This window comes from Myxine glutinosa, chromosome 2 (genome assembly GCF_964187855.1).
Source record: "Myxine glutinosa chromosome 2, kmMyxGlut1.1, whole genome shotgun sequence".
NCBI lineage: Eukaryota > Metazoa > Chordata > Myxini > Myxiniformes > Myxinidae > Myxine > Myxine glutinosa.
This window is the reverse complement of record NC_136262.1, coordinates 211,263,637-211,272,532: the sequence shown is the minus strand read 5'-3', so window position 1 is coordinate 211,272,532 and position 8,896 is coordinate 211,263,637. Positions and strand designations below refer to the sequence as shown.

The window sequence follows — 8,896 nt, the reverse complement described above, 5'->3', positions numbered from 1 at the left end:
CCTGCTTGAAAGAATGCCAACCCCCTCCCCGCCATCACGGCCATCTCTCCAACTCACAATCCCACGAGATATGCAGAAAGGATGGCCCAAAACCAATTATCTTCTTTTTGATTCGTATATAAACATCATTAAAAGTAAATAATGTCCTCGGCCAAAGTTCAAACAACGTGAGTTTAATCTCTACATGAGAGAATTGCACATAGCTATTTGGGCGGTGTATAAGCTAACAGATCACTGTCTCCATCGATCTTGCCAATGCCGTAACACCGATCGGCTCAAAATCCTTTTAACTGTTGACTTGGAAGTTTTTATAATGAAGGAAACATTAACAATGTTGTTAAAAGTTTATTTTGTGATTAATTTGTGATTGGAGTTCTGTTGTTTGGAATGAAAAAAGAGATATCGAGTTCAAGTAAATGACGACATGCCATGATGGTTTCTACTTTCCAAACATGAACTTCGGAGATCGCAATATTCAGATTCACCACGGACCCACGGTCGATGTATTAAAAATTATGAAGTACATTTCCAAGACCGTGCCACAGCACATTACCCACCCAAGGTGGACCAAGAAGGTTACCCAGGCGGGTTACCTGCTCGTGCAAGCAATATAATATGTTTACATGACAAAATATATGCCTGAGCACCGGTAAGGTAGACCAAGTCAGGTAAAAGGTAACGTCCTTCCATGTTGAGGTTCACTCAGACTGTTAAATTGTAAAAGTGATGAATATTATTGAAAAACGACTTGATGCTGAAAACAAAGAAGAGGATTTTTATTGAAATGAGAACAATTGAAATAAGTAGCAGAGTGGCGCAGCGGAAGCGTGCTGGGTCCATAACCCAGAGATCGATGGATCGAAACCATCCTCTGCTAATTAATTATTTTATAAAGATGGAATTTCGGACAGAATGTTGTTCTTTCGCTCCTCATCTCTTCTGCAATGTGATTTGCCAGCAGAGTTCGATTTCGCTTTCCCACTTTGTTTTTACCCGTGAAATGTCGCAGGTCGACAAGAGCTGCCTGTTCATGTTGGGGTCCATTCTTGAATTTCCAATGGTGCATGCATTGGTCGACAGCTGCAAGGCCTCATCCACATCTGTCGCTTGTCGATTCGCTTCGCACCAAGACGAAATTACAGAATCAAGCATTACGTTATTTAAATTGCTCAAAAAAAGTATTGCCAACAATTCTGTCATCTTCCTGTAATTCACCAAATGTCCGTCTGTCCGTCCGTCCGTCTGTCCGTTCGAAGGTACCGCAAAACGGCTGAACCAATCACAACGAAATGTTGAGTGGGTCATCCTGGGACCCCCTGGAGTAAAATAGGCCATATTGTTTTTCCAATTTCAGCTTTGGTCTCCAACATTTACAGGTTTGGACTCCCGCATAACGTTGTTTTTCCAGGTACCGCACAAACGGCTGCACCGATCGCATCCTGACGAATGAAAACACACAATTAAAAATAATGACCTCCGACAAAGACCTTTGTCAGGACATGGGTTGAATCCCTGCTTGAAGGAATGCCAACCCCCTCTCCGCCATCACAGCCATCTCTCCAACTCACAATCCCACGAGATATGCGGAAAGGACGGCCAAAAACCAATTATCTTCTTTTTGATTCGTATATAAACATCATTAAAAATAAATAATGTCCTCGGCCAAAGTTCAAACAACATGCGTTTAATCTCTACATGAGAGAATTGAACATAGCTATTTGGGCGGAGTATAAGCATCACAGATCACTGTCTCCATCGATCTTGCCAATGCCATAACATGTATCAGCTCCAAATCCTTTTAACTGTTGACTTGGAAGTTTTTATAATGAAGGAAACATTAACAATGTTGTTAAAAGTTTATTTTGTGATTAATTTGTGATTGGAGTTCTGTTGTTTGGAATGAAAAAAGAGATATCGAGTTCAAGTAAATGACGACATGCCATGATGGTTTCAACTTTCCAAAAGTGAACTTCGCAGATCGCCATATTCAGATTCGCCACGGACCCACGATCGATGTATTAAAAATTATAAAGTACATTTCCAAGACCGTGCCACAGCACATGACCCACCCAACCTGGAAGGTTATCCAGGTGGGAGTACCTGCTCGTGCAAGCAATATAATATGTTTACATGACAAAATATATGCCTGAGCACCGGTAAGGTAGACCAAGTAAGGTAAAAGGTAACGTCCTTCCATGTTGAGGTTCACTCAGACTGTTAAATTGTAAAAGTGATGAATATTATTGAAAAACGACTTGATGCTGAAAACAAAGAAGAGGATTTTTATTGAAATGAGAACAATTGAAATAAGTAGCAGAGTGGTGCAGAGGAAGCGTGCTGGGCCCATAACCCAGAGGTCGATGGATCGAAACCATCCTCTGCTAATTAATTATTTTATAAAGATGGAATTTCAGACAGAATGTTGTTCTTTCGCTCCTCATCTCTTCTGCAATGTGATTTGCCAGCAGAGTTCGATTTCGCTTTCCCACGTTGTGTTTACCCGTGAAATGTCGCAGGTCGACAAGAGCTGCGTGTTGCTCTTGGGTTCATGTTGGGGTCCATTTTTGAATTTCCAATTGTGCACGCATTAGTCGACAGCTGCAAGGCCTCATCAACATCTGTCGCTTGTCGATTCGCGATGGCACCAAGACGAAATGACAGAATCAAGCATTACGTTATTTAAATGACTCAAAAAAAGTATTGCCAACGATACTGTCATGGCCATAATGCGTTCGTTAAAATAGCGTTACGCAATTTTTGAACGGCTCCATTTTGGCGTTTCACATTCCATGACCGTGTGATGAACAAGCTCGTTCTTAAACAACCGAGGGGAGGATGACATGAATGGGTAAGCGATGTCGAGTGAATTCTTAGCTTCTCTAGAATTTGAAATCGCGATAAGGTATTGTGATTATGCACCATCCGTCGGTCGCCTCTTTAGACTTTTCCGGCCAAACCGCTGGGCCGATCCGGCTTTAACTGGGCAGCAAGGTTCCGCTCCTCACAGATAATGGGGGTTGCAAAGCACGTTCCCGTCACTTGACCGGAAGTGTGAAAAAATGGCGGACTTCGTGAATTCCTTCAAAATCTTTTTCTCCAGATCCACCAGTCAGAATGCTTCCAAATTTGTGTTCCAAAATCAGGCTGTGGTTGGGATGTTAAATTGTGGGTCATGACGATCACGTGTCTGAGGGAATTTCAAAATGGCCGACTTCGTCAACTTTTTGGGTAAATTGCAAAGATTCCTTCAAAAATCTTTTTCTCCAGATCCACCACTCAGAATTGTGCCCAGATATGGTACTTGTGTACAAAAAAGAACAGAAGGCATTGCTGAGTAAGATGTCTGTACTCAGCGAGTTTGGTCCAAACAACACAGAAATCAAGAAAATGAACAAATCCCAGGACTTCAAAAATGAAGTGAAAAGATCCTGGAAGCCGAAGATGGCAGAAAATTCGGTGGGATGGTAGGTCGGTCAGTCGGTCAGGTGGTCAGGCCGGTCAGTTGGTCAGACTGTCGGTCTGTCATTTGGTCAGGTGGTCCGTCGGTCAGAGATCATTTTAGTGTCCTCTGTTTCAAATTTGTAGGAGGGGTGCGGGATAAATATTAAAAATTATAACGTACATTTCCAAGACCGTGCCACAGCACATTACCCACCCAAGGTGGACCAAGAAGGTTACCCAGGCGGGTTACCTGCTCGTGCAAGCAATATAATATGTTTACATGACAAAATATATGCCTGAGCACCGGTAAGGTACACCAAGTAAGGTAAAAGGTAACCTCCTTCCATGTTGAGGTTCACTCAGACTGTTAAATTGCAAAAGTGATGAATATTATTGAAAAACTACTTGATGCTGAAAACAAAGAAGAGGATTTATTATTGAAATGAGAACAAATGAAGTAAGTAGCAGAGTGGCGCAGCGGAAGTGTGCTGGGTCCATAACCCAAAGGTTGATGGATCGAAACTATTCTCTGCTAATTAATTATTTTATAAAGATGGAATTTCGGACAGAAAGTTGTTCTTTCGCTCCTCATCTCTTCTGCAATGTGGTTTGCCAGCAGAGTTCGATTTCGCTTTCACACGTTGTTTTTACCCGTGAAATGTCGCAGGTCAACAAGAGCTTCGTGTTGCTGTTGGGTTCATGTTGGGGTCCATTTTTGAATTTCCAATTGTGCACGCATTGGTCGACAGCTGCAAGGCCTCATCAACATCTGTCGCTTGTCGATTCGCGATGGCACCATCAGGAAATGACAGAATCAAGCATTACGTTGTTTAAATTACTCAAAAAATGTATTGCCAACTATACTGTCATGGCCATAATGCGTTATTTAAAATAGCGTTATTTAGGAGTCGCGGAAGGCGAGAAGACGAGACCATTTCGTAGGGTTCGAAGCTCGTTTATTCGTACAGAAATCTCCATTACTCTGAAACGCAAATGGACGTGGTACAGCTTTTATAAAGCCAAAACCCTCTTCGGAGGGGGTGGCTCCACAACCGCGCGTGCGTCACTTCCATACAACCAAAAGCCCCACAGGCCCGTGCACGTGGATTATGACCAAACATAAGGGAACCGTCACATGCGAATAAGTTAACCGCGACATGCGAATAAGGTAACCGCTACATGCGTCCCCCCAAAATGCACTCCCACGGGCATGTACGTAGTTCACAGGCGCGCTCGGCAGTGCCGAGAAGGCTCGAGCAGTGCTCGGCCTCGGTACACGCGAAAAAACGCTGCCGTGGGGTTGAGCCGACCGAGGGGCTGGTCAAGGCCTCGGGGGAGGCTGCCGAGGTTCCTCGCGGGCCTCCCAAGGCTTCAGAGTAGGAGTAGTAGTTGCGCGAGTTGCGAGCAGTAGTGCGCGCGAAGGTAACGAAGCAGCCGTGCAGCCAACGTCAGTGCGCGCGCAAGAGATGAGCAGCAGTGCCACCCACATCTCGTAACTGCGTTCCTTCGGAGGGTCCTGGAACAGGCTCGCCCCTCTGGTCGTAGAGGAGGAGCCGAGCACGGTGCGCGAACCACATGGCCGCTCGTCGTTTCCGAAACTCCGGCAGTTCGATCGAAACTGCGTTCGAAACCGCGCCCGCATCCGTTCGGGAGAAGCCGGGGTCACCAGTTTAGGTGGCTTCCCTGGCCAGGGCGCGCTTGCCGAGTTCGTTTGCAGCCCCCGAATCCGTTCGGGGGCAGCCGGGGTCACCAGTTTAGGAGTCGCGGAAGGCGAGAAGACGAGACCATTTCGTAGGGTTCGAAGCTCGTTTATTCGTACAGAAATCTCCAGCACTCTGAAATGCGAACGGAAGTGGTACAGCTTTTATAAAGCCAAAACCCTCTTCGGAGGGCGTGGCTCTACAACCGTGTGTGCGTCACTTCCACACAACCAAAAGCCCCACAGGCCCGTGCACGTGGGTTATGACCAAACATAAGGTAACCGTCACATGCGAATAAGTTAACCGCGACATGCGAATAAGTTAACCGCGACATGCGAATAAGGTAACCGCTGCAGTTACACAATTTTTGAACGGCTCCATTTTGGCGTTTGGCATTCCATGACCGTGTGATGAATAAGCTCGTTCTTATGCAACCGAGGGGAGGATGACATGAATGGGTGAGTGATGTCGAGTGAATTCTTAGCTTCTCGAGAATTTGAAATCCCGATAAGGTATTGTGATTGTGCACCATCCGTCGGTCTCCTATTTAGACTTTTCCAGCCAAACCGCTGGGCCGATCCGGCATTAACTGGGCAGCAAGGTTCCGCTCCTCACAGATAATGGGGGTTGCAAAGCACGTTCCCGTCACTTGACCGGAAGTGTGAAAAAATGGCGGACTTCGTGAATTCCTTCAAAAATCTTTTTCTCCAGACCCACCAGTCAGAATGCTTCGAAATTTGTGTTCCAAAATCAGGCTGTGGTTTGGATGTTAAATTGTGGGTCGTGACGATCACGTGTCTGAGGGAATTTCAAAATGGCCGACTTCGTCAACTTTTTGGGTAAATTGCAAAGATTCCTTCAAAAATCTTTTTCTCCAGATCCACCAGTCAGAATTGTGCCCAGCTATCGTACTTGGGTACAAAAAAGAACAGAAGGCATTGCTGAGTGAGATGTCTGTACTCAGCGATTTTGGTCCAAACAACACAGAAATCAAGAAAATTAACAAATCCCAGGACTTCAAAAATGAAGTGAAAAGATCCTAGAAGCGGAAGATGGCAGAAAATTCGGTGGGATGGTAGGTCGGTCAGTCAGGCCGGTCAGTCGGTCAGGCCGGTCAGTCAGTCAGTTGGTCAGACTGTCGGTCGGTCATTTGGTCAGGTGGTCGGTCGGTCAGAGATCATTTTAGTGTCCTCTGTTTCAAATTTGTAGGAGGAGTGCGGGGCAAATATTAAAAATTATAAAGTACATTTCCAAGACCCTGCCACAGCACATTACCCACCGAAGGTGGACCAAGAAGGTCGTTTCGCAACCTTTAACACAGTTAAAAATAATGACCTCCGACAAAGACCTTTGTCAGGACATGGGTTGAATCACTGCTTGAAGAGAATGCCAACCCCCTCCCCACCATCACGGCCATCTCTCCAACTCACAATCCCATGAGATATGCGGAAAGGATGGCCCAAAACCAATTATCTTCTTTTTGATTCGTATATAAACATCATTAAAAGTAAATAATGACCTCGGCCAAAGTTCAAACGACGTGAGTTTCATCTCCACATGAGAGAATTACACATAGCTATTTGGGCGGTGTATAAACTAGCAGATCACTGTCTCCATCGATCTTGCCAATGCCGTAACACCTATCGGCTCAAAATCCTATTAACTGTTGACTTGGAAATTTTTATAATGAAGGAAACATTAACAATGTTGTTAAAAGTTTATTTTTTGATTAATTTGTGATTGGAGTTCTGTTGTTTGGAATGAAAAAAGAGATATCGAGTTCAAGTCAATGACGACATGCCGTGATGGTTTCTACTTTCCAAACGTGAACCTCGCGGATCGCCATATAATATTCAGATTCGCCACGGACCCATGATCGATGTATTAAAAATTATAAAGTACATTTCCAAGACCGTGCCACAGCACATTACCCACCGAAGGTGGACCAAGAAGGTTACCCAAGCGGGAGTACCTGCCAGTGCAAGCAATATAATATGTTTACATGACAAAATATAAGCCTGAGCACAGGTAAGGGAGAGCAAGTAAGGTAAAAGGTAACCTCCTTCCATGTTGAGGTTCACTCAGACTGTTAAATTGTGAAAGTGACGAATATTATTGAAAAAAACGACTTGATGCTGAAAACAAAGAAGAGGATTTATTATTGAAATGAGAGCGAATGAGGTAAGTAAGCAGAGTGGCGCAGCAGAAGCGTGCTGGGCCCATAACCCAGAGGTCGATGGTTCAAAACCATTCTATGCTAGCTGATTATTTTATAGAGATGGAATTTCGGACAGAAAGTTATTTCGCTCTTCATCTCTTCTGCAATGTGATTCCCCAGCAGAGTTCGATTTCGCTTTCCCACGTTGTTTTACCTGTGAAATGTAGCAGGTCGACAAGAGCTTCGTGTTCATGTTGGGTTCCTTTTTGAATTTCCAATGGTGCATGCATTGGTCGACAGCTGCAAGGCCTCATCCACATCTGTCGCTTGTCGATTCGCTGTCGCACCAAGAAATTACTGAATCAAGCATTACGTTATTTAAATTGCTCAAAAAAAGTATTGCCAACTATACTGTCATCTATATTATATTAGGCGAAGGTGATTTTGTCCGTCTGTCCGGGGGTGTGGCTTAGTCCGTTTGCAGAGTTGCTCCACCCATAGCTCCACCCATTCTTGGAGAGGCTTCATGTAAACAAATATCCACCATTTTATTACCTCGAATAGCTTTGAGGTCTGTTTAGTTAGGCCCGTTCTGTCTTTCTCTCTCACACACAGGTTTATTTCAATTCTAATTCGATATATCATTTCATTTTTAACAGTCGCTAACATCGTGTTAGACTCGGTTGAAAAAAACCGGGAAGAGAATCCCAAGAAAGTTTCCGTTTATAGAACGATGTAGCGACCCATGGGCCCCCTAAGCAAGACCAGCATCAGAATCTCCTTGCTCCAGCCGGTGACGTCACCGGCGGGGAACCACGGCACCAGAGTGGCTGGTCACGTGACCACCAAAGCGTGCCGCGCGTGCGGGTATAATCAGCTCCACCTGTTGATCACGTGACCACCGAAGCACGCCTCGCTTGAGAGGCGTGGCTTTTGGTTTCGGGTTGTGCTTTATAATGCAGCCCGATAAACGGGCTTTTCAGTGTTCCCGAGTTGGTTTGAGAATAAATATCTTCTCGGACGAGTTTGTGTCTTGCCCGTCATTTCGTCCGTATCAAGCAAGAGCCCCGGCTCTTCAACGAAATGAATTCTCAAAGGCCGGTAAAATAAAGCCCATCATGAGTCACCCTCACGATTTTATCTCGAATTCACCATCTGATTTAATTTTTATCGTTGGTTTTAGACTCGGTGTCAGAAATAATTGAGAACATTCACGCACACACGGGAAAATGCAGAGATATATTTTTCAAAATCGCGCCACGATGATACACGAAAATACACCGCCTAAAATAACATTCGGGGAAAATGTCGACATATATTAAAATTTCGCTTTTTCTTTTCCGTTAAGATATATTACTTTTACCTTTTATGAGAGTCTGCACAAAAACGACATATATATCTTCGTTATTTCTTATTTCATTCAACATTATTACCCGGAAGTAAAATATGTTTCAGGAAATTACCGAGAGATATTTCTTCGTTTTTATTTCATTAGTTATGTGCGCATACACTTTAAATAGGTTTCTTTGAAATCTTTAATTTTCACAATGTAATTTACTTGCCTTTGTCATTTGATAATTACGAGACACTTCCTCTT

At 44.2% G+C, this 8,896-nt stretch overlaps 1 non-coding gene across 1 annotated transcript; it reads left to right on the top strand.

The window, feature by feature from the left end:
- The first annotated feature begins 805 nt into the window (after positions 1-805).
- Positions 806-877, top strand: TRNAM-CAU (transfer RNA methionine (anticodon CAU)). Its single transcript has one exon. It is a non-coding gene; the product is annotated as a tRNA-Met (tRNA).
- The last annotated feature ends 8,019 nt before the right edge of the window (positions 878-8,896 follow it).